Raw genomic sequence first — 15,131 nt, forward strand, 5'->3', positions numbered from 1 at the left:
GTCAAGTTTTGAACGTTTTTCAAGTTCAGAGTTAGTAAGTGTTGGAGTTGGCATTCTAAAGCAATCTAACCATGAGCTCTACATCCTTTAAGTGAAACAGCAGCAGAAAACCATAGACAGATACAAAGATAGATAGATCACAGACTAAGCTTTATGGAAGCAGCCATCCCCCAGATCTTCCTTACCATTTACTTAATTAATTAATATCAGTAATCTCATTCAGAGCACAATCCTAACAACTCATTGATAGATTTCCCTGTTCAGTTACTTAGGCAGTACATTTGTAGGAACAGATGGTATTACTGCTACCATCAACCACATTAATGAGCTGGAGGGACACATACACGTGCAAGGAAAAGATGAAACTGACCATCAAAAAGCTACATGATTATATTAAATAGCCCATTTTAGAATGGGGCTCTTCAGTAGAACAACAGTAGAGTAACTCCTATTTGTGACAACTGAAATATCATAAAAAGGTATCAAAAACCATAGTCAGTATTATCTAAAATATACATTTTAGGAAAATTTTTATTAAGAGAGCAAACAAAAAGTTTGAAATCATTTCTCTAGAAAGTCCAAGATGACTTTTTCCCCAACTCTTAGTTCAATCTCTTATTCTCTCCTCTCTTCTTCCTTAGAACATAAACACTCTCAAATCCCTATGTTTTTGTCCACTTCTAATTCACACTCCCCTAGCTTCATAGGCAAGCTTCTCAAAGAGTAGCCAATACTATCTTCCACTTCTTCACCTTTAACCTCTTTGCTATAACTTCTGTACCCAGCCCCCCAGTTAAACTGCTTTTGCTTTAGTCAACAATGCCTCCTTATTCTTAAATCTAATGAACCATTTTCAGGCTTATTTGTCTTTTTAAGCTGGATTTAACATTTCAAATCCCTTTCTCCACTACCCTCATCCTTCTTTAAATTCTGATCAGTTGCATTCTACACCACCACTCTTCCATTTTCCCCTCTTCTGACTACTTTTTGCTGGATTTATTTTCCTCTGCCTGTCTCTCAAATGTTGGAGGGTCCCTATCCTTTTTCTCTTCTCCTGCTAAGAATTCTCAAAGGATGATCTTAATCTTCATTCAACCACTTATGCTACACTGCTAACTCTCTAGCCCACACTCTCTCCTAACAGCTTTCCAATGCCTCCTACACATCTCCACCTGAATATTTCCAGGCCCATCAAACTCAACATGGCCACAACTGATCTCATCTTGGAAAGCAAAAGAACAGAGCCTTGGAAAGTGTAGGTGTGCAGGGAGTTTTATTTTGTTAGGAGCAGAATATATTCCCTATTTTAGCAAACTTCATTATCCACCCTGTCTTTCAAGCCAAATAGCTGGGAGTCATTCTTGACTCCTACCTTCTCTTGACCTAGACAGCCAAACAAATCATCAAATAATAAAGAAAGATTACACAACTTTAATTTTTTCAAGACCACTCCCTACTCTTCACTCCCTCATCATTTTTCAACAATAGCTTGCTTAGGCTCTCCCATAATATTCATAATTGCTTACAGCTATAATAATACTTATCACATAACATGTTTATTATTTCTTCATTAACCTGCAAAATTAGTGACAAGGGAAATGAAGTCTTGTTCTTTTTATCCAAAGTACCTAGGAACACACAAAAAGTAACGAACATAAGACTGGTGAGCAAGGGATCCCAAGAAGCTAAGCAGCACATCAAAAGATGTACAATTTATTAAGAGTGGAGCAGGAATTTACGTATAGTTCAACTTGCTAGCATTTTTCAATACTGAAGTAACCTCCATCACAGGACAGCAATAATAGCATGTCTGCAGCACTCTGCATATTCACAGTGACAAAATATTCTTTTCTCATTTATGCTTCTATGCACGTTTTAGATTTCCTACAGTGATTATACATCACTTTCATAATTGGTGAGCAAACTATTTTTCAGAGCAATATGGCACAACCATCAACAGAAATAAAAAATCTTTAAGTTTTAGGACAACATATGTGAAACTGTAAGTTGGAGTTGAGGGAATGCATCAGGAACCTAAGAGAATATACCAAAATAGAGATACAACATTAAGCAAAGATTGCTAAGACTAGGGCTTTCAATCAACAGTTAAGCTCAGGCAGTAACAACTGAGCAAGGTGGAAAGGTTTATAGCTTCATTCTAGGCAGTCAGTCAATGATTTACAAGAAAATGGGACTTTCAAAAGATGTTGGCTAGGGCTTCCCTGGTGGCGCAGGTTGAGAGTCTGCCTGACGATGCAGGGGACACGGGTTCGTGTCCCAGTCCGGGGAGATCCCACATGCCGTGAAGCGGCTAGGCCCGTGAGGTATGGCCACTGAGCCTGTGCGTCCAGAGCCTGTGCTCCACAACGGGAGAGGCCACAACAGTGAGAGGCCTGCGTACAGCAAAAAAAAAAAAAAAAAAAGATGTTGGCTAATGAGTGGTGGGAGGGTAGTAATCAAATTCATTCCAGATTTAAATTCGGTCATAAAAATACAAAAAGAAAATATAATTGAATATTTAGGTCAGCAGTTCTCAAAGTGTAGTCTAGATCTCTGGATTCTTTCAGGAGGTCCATGAGGCCAAAACTATTTTCATAACAATAATATTTCACATAACATAACAATGCCTTTTCACTCTCATTCTCTTAGCAAAGAGATTGGCAAAAATGTTAAATTTCTCAATATTTTTATTTGGGAAAATATTATTTTTATTAAAAATGTTGTTAGGGACTTCGCTAGTGGTGCAGTGGTTAAGAATCCGCCTGCCAATGCAGGGGACACAGGTTCGAGCCCTGGTCCAGGAAGATCCCACATGCCACGGAGCAACTAAGCCCGTGTGCCACAACTACTGAGCCCATGCACCACAACTACTGAAGCCTGCATGCCTAGAGCCTGTGCTCTGCAACAAGAGAAGCCACCGCAATGTGAAGCCCGTGCATCGCAATGAAGAGTAGCCCCTGCTCGCCGCAACTAGAGAAAGCCCATGCGCAGCAATGAAGACCCAACACAGCCAAAAATAAATAAATTTATTTTAAAAAAAACTTTATGACGTAGGCTGCCCTCTCCAAACCTCAGTTCTTTCCTTTGCAAAATTTAAATAAATAACTTGCCCCAAAACCATGAAAGTCTCAAATCACAAAACTATTACATGGCAGAGACCAGATTTAACTCCAGGTCTCAGAAACTCTGGAATCCAAACTATCAATATATTACATTAAATATCACCCGTATACCAAAAGGTTAACAGTGGATCAACAGGACTATGGTTCTCCCCATCCCAGCTACCTTTCTTCTTTTCTCTTCTCCCTAATCTTGTATTTCTTGCCATAATGAATATATTTTATTTTTTATTAAGAAAAAAAGAGAATTTTTATTTTGAAATACTCTGGCTGAAAATTTGAAGAACAGCTTACAAATTCAGTACATCTTGTTATTTAACATTACCTATGTGCCCCCAACCCTGCCAAAAAAAGAAAACCAGATTCCTCTGGGGAAGTGTTATAAAAAGTTTATGGACTTCAGCATCAATAGGCTTGGTTTAAAATCCACGACTTATAAGCTATGAACCGTAAGCAAATGACTTAAGCTCTCTGAAACTCACTTTTCTTATTTGTAAAATACTGACAATAACTCCTATCTCTCAGGGTTGTTATAAGGACTACGTTAAAAGAATAAAACAGGTAAAAAGTACAAGACAATAAATGTTAATACCTTCAAAAAGACATATACATTCATACAAACTCTAGCTCAATAGCAAATTGACATTAAAATTATGCTGTGATCATACATCTCAATACTAGTTAGTGGCTCATTTTCTATTTCAATTTAAATTAAATCAAAACCAAAAATACCCAAGAAAATAAATTCTCCTGCTTTTGGGAAATCCCACATCTAGGAGAAGCACCTGTGAAACAAACATTTTTACTATCTCCTCTTTACTGAATCTGTCCCACTGACTTGTATGCTCAGTAGTCTAGCAGAGTGCCTAGCATATAGTTGGCTTTAAGTGCTGGATGAATAAATGTGGAGACCTTGGAACATCTTACACTCTATAATAATGAGACTCATTATCACTCAAGTCTAAAAGCCTTCACACAAAGCTGTGGTGCTAATTAACATTCAACAACAGTTTTGATTTCAAAAAAGCAATCATGGCAGCAGTTTCATCAAACTCATTTCCTCACAGCTTGTTATTTCCAAAGAAATATAACTAAAAACACAAAATCCCTGGGATGAATCTCAAAGTCAGAGAAAGAGCAAGAAAGCTCTTAAACCTTAGTCCAGCTCCCTCACAAGGACCAAAAAGGCCAGACTCTCACAGCAAGCTAAAAGGTTTTTCCCCTACTCATCTTATTAGTCTTTTTGGTATTCACTTAGCAAAAGTTAATAAACAATATCATAAAAGTTAAATTAATAAAGAATAATCCCTGTTCTGGAATTATTCAGAAATAAATTCAGAAATTTCAACTTGTCAATAAATTTAATTCTATTACTAGACTGACAATCAAACACCACAATACAAAACAACTATGGAATCCTAAACTGTAAACACTTAGAATTTCACCTCCATCAACTAAATAAAACATCCAGTCATTCCACAAATACTGAGTACCCTCTATTCATTGTTCAAAAAATATTTACTGAAATACTATTATCCAGGCATTGCTTTGCACTCTGGAAATACACAAGGCACTAAAGAAACAAAAATCTGCCCACTCCCTGTAACTTTCATTTTAAACAGGGGAGGAGGGAAGAGCAGACACAAACAAAATAAATTATATATAACAAGGTGATAAATGCTTTTTAAAAAAAAGTGCAGAGGAGGGGAATGGAAAGTGCAGAACTGGGGAGCAGCTACAATTTTTTTTTTTTTTTTTTTTTTTTTTTGCAGTACACAGGCCTCTCACTGTTGTGGCCTCTCCCGTTGCGGAGCACAGGCTCCGGACGCGCAGGCTCAGCGGCCATGGCTCACGGGCCCAGCCGCTCCGCAGCATGTGGGATCTTGCCGGACTGGGGCACGAACCCGTGTCCCCTGCATCAGCAGGTGGAGTCTCAACCACTGCGCCACCAGGGAAGCCCTGCAATTTTTAAAATAAGGGGCAAAGAAGGCCTGACTGAGAAAAACATTTTAACAAGGTGTTAAAGATGAAGCTAAGTAAAACTAGCACAAGTTCTAGTCCTACATAGATCAGATTCATAAGCAGCAACCTGGTGAACTAATTTTCTTAATTCCTGAAAAGGGTAGGAACAAGACTGAAACTATAAGATTCAGAAGATTTGAAAGAAACCAATTCTAAAGGAGGAGAAAAAATAATTATAAGAATTACTGGACTTCCCTGGTGGCGCAGTGGTTAAGAATCTGCCTGCCAGGGCCTCCCTGGTGGCGCAGTGGTTGAGAGTCCGCCTGCCGATGCAGGGGATACGGGTTCGTGCCCCGGTCTGGGAGGATCCCATATGCCGCGGAGCGGCTGGGCCCGTGAGCCATGGCCGCTGGGCCTGCGCATCCGGAGCCTGTGCTCCGCAACGGGAGAGGCCACAACAGTGAGAGGCCCGCATACCGCAAAAAAAAAAAAAAAAAAAAGAATCTGCCTGCCAATGCAGGGGACACGGGTTCTAGCCCTGGTCCGGGAAGATCCCACATGCCGCGGAGCAACTAAGCCCGCGAGCCACAACTACTGAGCCTGCGCTCTAGAGCCCGCGAGCCACAACTACTGAGCCCGCGTGCCACAACTACTGAAGCCCGCGAGCCTAGAGCCCATGCTCTGCAACAAGAGAAGCCACGGCCATAAGAAGCCCGCGCATCGCAACGAAGAGCAGTCCCTGCTCGCCGCCCGCCGCAACTAGAGAAAGCCCGCGTGGAACAACAAAGACCCAACGCAGCCAAAATTAATTAAATAAATAAATAATAAAATGAAAGATATAGTGAAATGAAATTTTTAAAAAAAGAATTATTAAATTCCTACTGGAAAAGAGAAAATACCTGATTATAATACCATGAAAATATAGCAAGCAAAAATATAGCAAGTCCCTTTCTATTTCCTTCCTTCCTTCTTTCTCCCCTTCCCCCTTCTTTCTTTCTTTCATTTATTTATGATAAAGCTTCACTGCCAGCAACCACAAAACTAACATCTAAAAGACTTCGTCATTTTGCCATTGTCAGGCTTCAAACTTTATATGCTTCAGTTAACTTTCTACTCTTTCCATTTCTAATCCATAGAAAACACCATCAAATTAACAGAAATCAAAGACTACACTTCATTTTAATCCCTATTTAATGTGTTCACCAAAAGTTAGTTACTAATGGATTTCTATTTTAAAGGTACTTAGATAATTTACTGTTCAGGAATCCTGAAGCAAACCCTTTTGCAAAATCAAAGAACATTTAAAAAAATAACAGGTTTCTTGTTAGACAATATATGTTCACTGTAGAAAAACTCAGAAAGAGTAACATATTTGAACAACAGGATTATAACTGTATTGTAAGTACAATAAAGGGTTATAAGCATAAGTATAAATATTTGGAGAATATTCTCAGTTTTCTCTATTTTGTTGCAGTTAATGCAATCACACTGCACATACTCTTTTGCAATGTGCTGTTTTCACTCATTCTTATCATGAACTTATTTCTGGGCTTCCCTGGTGGTGCAGTGATTGAGAGTCCGCCTGCCAATGCAGGGGGACACGGGTTCGTGCCCCGGTCCGGGAAGATCCCACATGCCGCGGAGCGGCTAGGCCCATGAGCCATGGCCACTGAGCCTGCACGTCCGGAGCCTGTGCTCCGCAACGGGAGAGGCCACAACAGTGAGAGGCCTGCGTACAGCACAAAAAAAAAAAAAAAAAAAGAAACCATGAACTTATTTCTATGTTAAATATTCTTATACATCATCATTTTTAATCCTACTGTATAAATACTACAGGATTGTAGAAAGGATTAAATAAATATATGGCATGGATGAAGCACTATTTAAGTAGTATTACTGTTATTAATCCCAGGATTAAATTTTTCATAAACATTCATGTAAAACTAGATTTATGGGCATAGCCTTAATTTTTTTCCTTAAGTTCCCAGAATTAGAACTTCTGAAACTCTCCAAACTGCCCTCCAAAAAGAATACATAAATTTACTTTCCTTCTGCAACACAACTCCCAAAACTCTTGTCACCAACTAAATATGATCTTTCTAATCTTTGCCAATTTCACTGGGGAGGAAGGGGTACAATTTTGCCTCATTCTATTTTTGTATTTCACCAATTATACTAAATTGAACACTTTTTTCACATGTTAACTATTTTTATTTCTCATTATGTGAATTGCTTATCAAAATATTTTAAAGTGAATGACTCTAATATTCATCATCAGAATACTCATAGATTTGTTTAAAGCACGTTAATGTACACTGCCATTCTACATAAACATTTACTTATGTTATACACTTTAAGAAAGGGAGTTATACAAGTTTGTTCCAATATAATCCTCAACTTAGTATCTTCCACTAATATTTTAAAAACAGAACACTAGTACCAAAGTCTGGGGGGGTGAGAAGGGTTCAAATTAAAGTCTTTAAAACCACCTAATTATGTAATATATAGTATCTCCATTAATACATTCATTTAAAAGAATGAAGCACATACTTAAGTATTGACAAGAAAACTTTCCATGATATATTAACAAATGAAAAAAGGACACAGAACATGATCCATTTATAATTTATGGTGAAAATAAAACAAATACAGAGTAAGAATAGGGAATCAGTCGCTGTCCTAGGTGCTAGGGACCCAGTGATAAACAAGATAGGCAGTTTTTTTCCTGTTTTTACGGAGCTCACTGGTGGTTAACAGGTATATTGACTTTATTTAGATTTCCTTTTAGTGTTAAGCCACAATAGAATACAATAAAATTTTTCTCAATTTCTTTCCAAATGTAAGTTTGAGTCTAAGAAGAAAGTAAAGAGGGATATAGCTACACACACTACTTTCTGGATTTTAGAGCAGAAATTACAATACAGAAAATTTAGTAAGTTATATACACACACAAAAAAAATATTATTGACTAGTGTTAACGAAAGAGAAGAAAAAAGTCTCAAAATCATTTTTTAAGTCTTAGTTATACTCACGAATCTTTTTCATTATCCAAATTTAAAGCTCAACTGATAATATTACATTGAAGAAATCAAGTTACAGAATATTCATGATATGATCCCCACTTTGTTTAAAAACTATTTGTAGTATATTAAATGCTATACACTTGTAGAAAAATATCTTGAACTAACTTACTAGTAATAATTTCTGGAGATAGGAATAAAGGGAAACTGAGCATATGGGAATCAGAGACAACTTTACAAATTTTATTGCATACACTTCTATACTGTTTGAGTATTTGTGGTAAAATAATATCTTTATTATATAAATAAAAAATAAAATACTTTGAAGTTTCAGTGCCAGAAGAACCAGGAACTTGGTCCCATCAAAATTTCTCTATGGGGCTTCCCTGGTGGTGTAGTGGTTGGGAGTCCGCCTGCCGATGCAGGGGACACGGGTTCGTGCCCTGGTCCGGGAAGATCCCACATGCCGCAGAGCGGCTGGGCCCTGTGAGCCATGGCCACTGAGCCTGCGCGTCCGGAGCCTGTGCTCCGCAACAGGAGAGGCCACAACAGTGAGAGGCCCGCGTACAGCAAAAAAGAAAAAAAAAAAAAAAAAAATTTCTCTATGTAATACATTAATGTAATCAATATGGAACTCCTTGAATTAAAAAATCAGAGTGTTCGGCAGGTTTAAAAAGCAGTAAGGAAGAGCTCCCTATATTCTGAGTGATTTCCAGGATTTGTGCTAAGTAGAAGAAAATACAAGGTGCTAAATAAAGTGTAAGTTTTATCTAAGAAAGAAAGAGAAATATGACTAAGTTTATATACATTTTTTGTAAACAACGAAAAACTAATAAAAATGGTCACTTATAGGGGAAGGAAAGGATAAAGGCTAGATTTTTCTGACTACATATTGTAGCTTTGGTTCTGGAACGAAGAATATGTTTTACATAATTATAAAAGTAATCAAAAGTAAATCAAAATGAAAACAGATTATTCCCAAAAACTGACAGCAAAATGAATAAACCAAACTATATATCAAATGGGTGGCTTAGAGAGCAATCATTTCAAATGATTTTAAAACAGTAGTTTGACTATAAGTCCCTAGTAGAATTTGTAAGAATTCTTTTTTTTTTTTAAGTTGGTCCAATTTTATTGAAATCTGTTACAGAAGACAGTTCAAATAGGAACCACTGTCTGTGGTTTTAAGGCCTCTAGAAATCTGAGTTACATTTTACTACAAAATATAAAATACATTAATTCAAACTACAGCATAAGAAGATTTTAATAATGAATTGTACATCCTCATTAAATTAGATATTTGCAAATGCTTTCCTAAATACTTACAACTAATTTAGAGATATCTTTTAAAGTTCAAATAGCCAGTTTAAATTTGAGAAAACATACTTACTGTAACATGCAAGATGTTCACATTGAGATACTTCAGCCCCAGCTTCACAAACTACTGGAAATTAGGAGATACTCTGTTGCTAGATGAAAAAATATCACTTACGTCAGGGAAAATTATACTAGACTACCAGTTTAAAATGAGCAATAGTTCACATAATATTAGAGAAATTCTCTCTTCCCTTACAAATACAAAATAAATCCTCCAGACTCCCTTCTCTGTAGAGACCACCAGCTCACTACCCAGGCTCTGAAACTCAGCACAGTTAAGGAAAAAACAAGACAGACTTCAGTATGAGAATGAGCCAAAACATTTCCCGAGGGAAGCATTTCTGATTTTGTTTTTGTTAAGCATTCTCTTGATCTTTAAGCTCATTTAAAAAAAAAAAAAAAACCCACTCAATTCCCAAGATCAGTTTGAAAATGAAAAAAATAGATCTGCTTGCTCTCACAGCAACCTTCATAATGTCAAGGCACTGGTTTAACTCACATCTCCTGATATTTCCTGCCCATTTCCTACTGACAGCGTCCCCCCTTGCCCTTACAGAAGTTGAGGTTCCCTGTAATACAGACCCTAGGTTTTTTTAACGTTAGCTAAAACACATATTTTGAAAAATGTGTTTAGTAAAAATACCCTTCAAGTCCTGACCTAATTTCCGGATATGTAAAGCACATAAGAGATGGTGTCCCCTGCGACTGTCTAAGGCTTACCAACTATTTAGGAAGTTCCCTTGACTCTTAAGTTTGCCTTTAGAGGTTAAAATTCAACACAGAAAAAAATTCAGTTATCAAACATCTATTCCTAATTTAGAGTAAAGCTATATTACATAGCAAAACTCCACTTACTAAACTTGATCTCATGCAAACTTAAAATTTTAAAAATAGTAATTCCAGGCCCCAAGGTAGACCATGAACCTACTTAGATGCAAATATGGTAAACACTTAAAAAAATTTTTTTCCAATCTTCCTAAAAGAAGTGTGTTTTGGCTGATAGATCAACATTATACGTCTGTTGCTAAGGAACACAATTTTTGACCTGGTAACTGAAATCATTCTGGTAATCTGACACACGACCAAGATGCTAAGACTATAGAATTAAAGGCATTCTTTTGGATTATGTCCTTTAATAATTTTTAAGTGGAAAACCATGAAGAGGCTTCCAGCTCAGTAGAGACATTGATTAAAGCTTGGTAAAAATGGGCAGGTTCACAGACCTTGGGTAACGCAAGTCAAATTCAACAGGCCAAAGGAGTGAGTTTTTCATGATGGGGCTCTCACCACTCACTAGTTTTGGGCCAGTTTTCCATAGCCTCCTCTCCCAGAATCATAGTCCTGATGATACTCATGTCGTACCTAGCCCCCAGAACACCCACGGCCATACTGCCTGCCCTCCTTAAAGCCTGTGCCCCAGTCTGTGCTAATGATCCAGTCATCTGGACGAGTTCCATTTATGTACCGCATGGCATTTTCTGCATCTGGTCTTAAAGAGTATTCCACAAAGCAGAACCCTGTTTTCTTCATTTTTATCCAGGCCCATGATGATTTTCTTTATGTCACCACTTTTGCTGAAGAGTTCATAGATTTGTTCTTCAGTTGTGTAAGAGGAAAGATTTCCAACATACAATGTACAGCTTTTCTTCAGTAATTTTTCCTGTTCTTCATTGTCACCCATTCAGGAAACACTGTAGAAATCCTACAAGACAGTATCTTACTACTACCTAAATGAAGCTATAGGCTTTAGACTGCAGAGATAAACAACAGCAAAAGTTGAATCTGTTCACTGTTTGAATCTTGCAGGATGCTTGAAATTCATGATGGTTATGATGTGGAACTTTCTAAAGTAATGAGACCCAGAAGTGCTGGTCCCGGTACTGGCTCAGCTCGACGTAGGAGTCGCTCACAGCACCTTCAGGAGGCCACCTGACAAAGTGCAGAGAAGTGGCCGAGGACTCCACCACTGTGAGAATAACGAAGCCACCCTGGTGGTGGCGGAACTGGCAATTGTTTTCAGCAACCATTTTCTACAATAAGCTCAAAATAATAATACTAATACACATATGTATATATAAGTAACATGGCAAGTAATTCATTACTCTCCAAGACTTTCAGCGTAAAAGAAGAGCTATAAATATAAATCTTAAAAAAGTTAAAGGGAAAATCTTATAATCCTAAACCCTTAAACTGGAAACAAAATCAGACTTAGAAATATTAGTATGAACTCATGGTGTATTTTCTTTTCTTTTTTTTTTACTTTTTAAAATTTTTATTTATTTATTTTTTAAATTTTTATTGGAGTATAGCTGCTTTACAGTGTTGTGTTAGTGTATTTTCGCATTTAAATAATCATACAACAGACTAAGCAAAGTTGCAGAATATAAGATCAACGCAAAAATCATTCACATTTTTATACACTAAGCAAATGAACACTCTGAAAAGAATATTAAGAAACAGTTCAGTTTACAACAGCATTAAAAATTTCAATTTAATAGCATAAAATACCACTTAGGAATAAATTTAACCAAGGAGGTACGACTTGAAAACTACAAAAGTTACTGAAAGAAATTAAAGAATACTTAAATAAATGGAAAGACATGCCATGTTCATAGATCAGAAGACTTAATATTAAAATGTCAATACTACCCAAAGCAATCTACAGAAGATTCTAAAATTCAAATGAAATTGAAAAGGATTCTGAATAGCCAAAATAATCTTCTTAATAAACTAAGTTAGGGCTTCCCTGGTGGCGCAGTGGTTGACAGTCCGCCTGCCGATGCAGGGGACATGGGTTCGTGCCCCGGTCTGGGATGATCCCACATGCCGTGGAGCGGCTGGGCCCGTGAGCCACGGCCACTGAGCCTGCGCGTTCAGAGCCTGTGCTCCGCAACGGGAGAGGCCACAACAGTGAGAGGCCCGCGTACCGCAAAAAAAAAAAAAAAAAAAACTAAGTTAGACTACCTAAACTTCCCAGTATCAAAACTTACCACAAAGCTAGAGTAATCAAGACAGTGTAGTACTGACATAAAGACAGAAATACAGATCAGTGGAACAGAACTGAGAGCCCACAAATAAACCCATGCATCTATATAGTCAACTGATAATCAACAAGGGTGCCAAGACACTTCAATGGGAAAAGAACAGGCTCTTCAACACATCAAACTTGGACAACTGGACCCTTACTTCACACCATATATAAAAATTAACTCAAAAATGGGTCAGGGACCTAAATGTAAGAAATAAAATATAAAATCCTTAGAAGAAAACACATGGGTAAATCTTCATGATTTTGGATTTGGGAATACTTTTTCAGATATGACACCAGAAGCACGAGAAGGAAAGAAGCAGGTACATTCAACTTCATCAAAATTTAAAACTTCTGTGCATCTAAGTACACTGTCAAGAGAGTGAAAAGATTACCCATACAACGGCAGAATGTATTTTCAAATCATGTATCTGGTAAGGGTCTAGTATCCAGAATATATAAAGAAGCCTTACAACCCAACAACAAAAAGAAAAAATGGGAAAAGGAGTTGAATAGACATTTCTCCAAAGAAGATATACATATGGCCAACAAGTCCATCAAAAGATGCTCAACATCATTAGTCATTAGGGAAATGCAAATCAAAATCACAGTGAGATAACACTTCATACCAACTAGGATGGCCATTATCAAAACATGGAAAATAACAAGTGTTGGAGAAGATGTGGAAAAATTAGAACCCTCATACACTGCTGGTGGAAATATAAAATGAGGCACCCACTGTGGAAAACTGGCAGTTCCTCAGTAAACACCCAAGAAAACTGACAAGTGTTCCAAAAAAATTTGTACACATTCACCACAGCACTATTCACAATAGCCAAAATCTGGAAACAACCCAAACATCCATCAACTGAATAAACAAAATGTGGTATATCCATACAATGGAATGTTATTCAGCCATAAGAAACAATGAAGTACTGATACATGCTACAACATGGATGAACCTTGAAAACACCTATGCTGAGTGAAAGAGGCCAGACACAAAGACCACATGTTGTCTGACTCTACTTATGAACCTTCCAGAACAAGCAAATCCATAGTCAGAAAGCAGATTAGTGCCAGGGTCTGGGGAGAGGTAAGAATGCAGAGTGACCACTTAATGAATACAGGGTTTCTTTTTGGAGTATGAAAAAGTTCAGGAACTAGATAGTGGTGATCAATAAACAATACTGTGAATGTACTTAATGTCACTGAATTGTACACTTTAAAATAGAAATGGTCAATTTTACACTGTTTATTTTACCACACACACAAAAAATCACACACATACACACACCACACCCCCTAGCTCTGTCCAATAAAAGGGCCTACAAACAACACAACCATAGCAACAAAGACTCAGATGATGGTCTTTAAATATAATCTTACACTAAAAGGAATCAAAACCCCTTAGAGAAATAACTAGTTCTAGATCCGAGACAGGTGATGTACAAGATGAGCCTGGAACATCTTTTCATACTGGAAAACAGGGTTACCAAAGATTATTGAGGTTTTCTCGAGGAATACAGGAGCCAACATGAAGGGGCTCCCACTAGCTAAAGATGAGACAATTTGAGAATTAAAAAGAATAACTACAATGGATTATAACAAACATATCCAAAACCTGAGGTTAGTATTGATTCTTAAAGAAAACAAAACAAACAAACAAACAAACAAACACCTCACTAGCCACCTCTATCAAATACTAGGAAAAGAATCAGGCATTTATTCTACTGTTCTGCAGAATAATCATACAATTGATTGAAGTAAAGAAGTTCTTTTTGTTTGTTTGTTTGTTTGTTTTTTGTTTGTTTTTGCGGTATGCGGGCCTCTCACTGTTGTGGCCTCTCCCGTTGCGGAGCACAGGCTCCGGACGCGCAGGCTCAGCGGCCATGGCTCACGGGCCCAGCCGCTCCGTGGCATGTGGGATCTTCCCGGACCGGGGCACGAACCCATGTCCCCTGCATCGGCAGGCGGACTCTCAACCACTGCGCCACCAGGGAAGCCCAAGAAGTTCTTTTTTATAGAAGAGCTCTAGCAAATAAAACAGAAGGAATAAAAAAATATCACCACCATCAGATAGCGTGATCTAGATCAGGGTTGGCAAACTTTTTCAGTGCCAATAAAGAGCTAAGTGGAAAGGGAAAGAGAGAAGAGAAGCAGAATAGGAGAAAGAATGAAACTGTGACTCATTCTTCTCTTCCTCCACCTTAGTTAGTGACAAGGTAGTGAGGTGCTGCTACTAGCTGTTCCTTTAAAAATGTCCTGACATGGACAAAGAGTATTTTATTTTATAAGAAAAGGTTTCCCATGAAAATCACTCTGCCTCAAGCTTCACTGTGAAAACTGGTGTTCTTAGAGCCCCCAAAGATCTTGGCTATTTTCAAAGCAGGAAATAAAAATTTAGGAAAAGAAAAAAATTTGGGGGGGGGGTGGTGGGGAGGCTTTCTCCCCCACTTCCTCAGAACTGAAGAGGAATAAAAACTGAAGGAAGAAAAATACCATACTCTGCTTAACTCAATCCACAGTTAATAGTCTTATTAACTGGTTTTGAAAGGCTCTAAACATGTTTTCCAAATTTTCAGAGGGCACCTCAAACTATTTAACTCTACTGAGCAAGACTATAGT

General features: G+C 37.7%; 1 protein-coding gene and 1 pseudogene across 3 annotated transcripts in view; both read right to left on the reverse strand.

Annotated features, from left to right (window-relative positions):
* Positions 1-15,131, reverse strand: part of GSK3B (glycogen synthase kinase 3 beta) — a 204,847-nt gene that overhangs the window by 171,955 nt on the left and 17,761 nt on the right. The window lies entirely within an intron of this gene.
* Positions 10,684-11,490, reverse strand: LOC308618333 (nuclear cap-binding protein subunit 2-like; annotated as a pseudogene). The gene has a single exon. The product of its transcript is annotated as a nuclear cap-binding protein subunit 2-like (transcript).

Source organism: Mesoplodon bidens (genome assembly GCF_964165515.1).
Source record: "Mesoplodon bidens genome assembly, chromosome: 5".
Lineage (NCBI taxonomy): Eukaryota > Metazoa > Chordata > Mammalia > Artiodactyla > Ziphiidae > Mesoplodon > Mesoplodon bidens.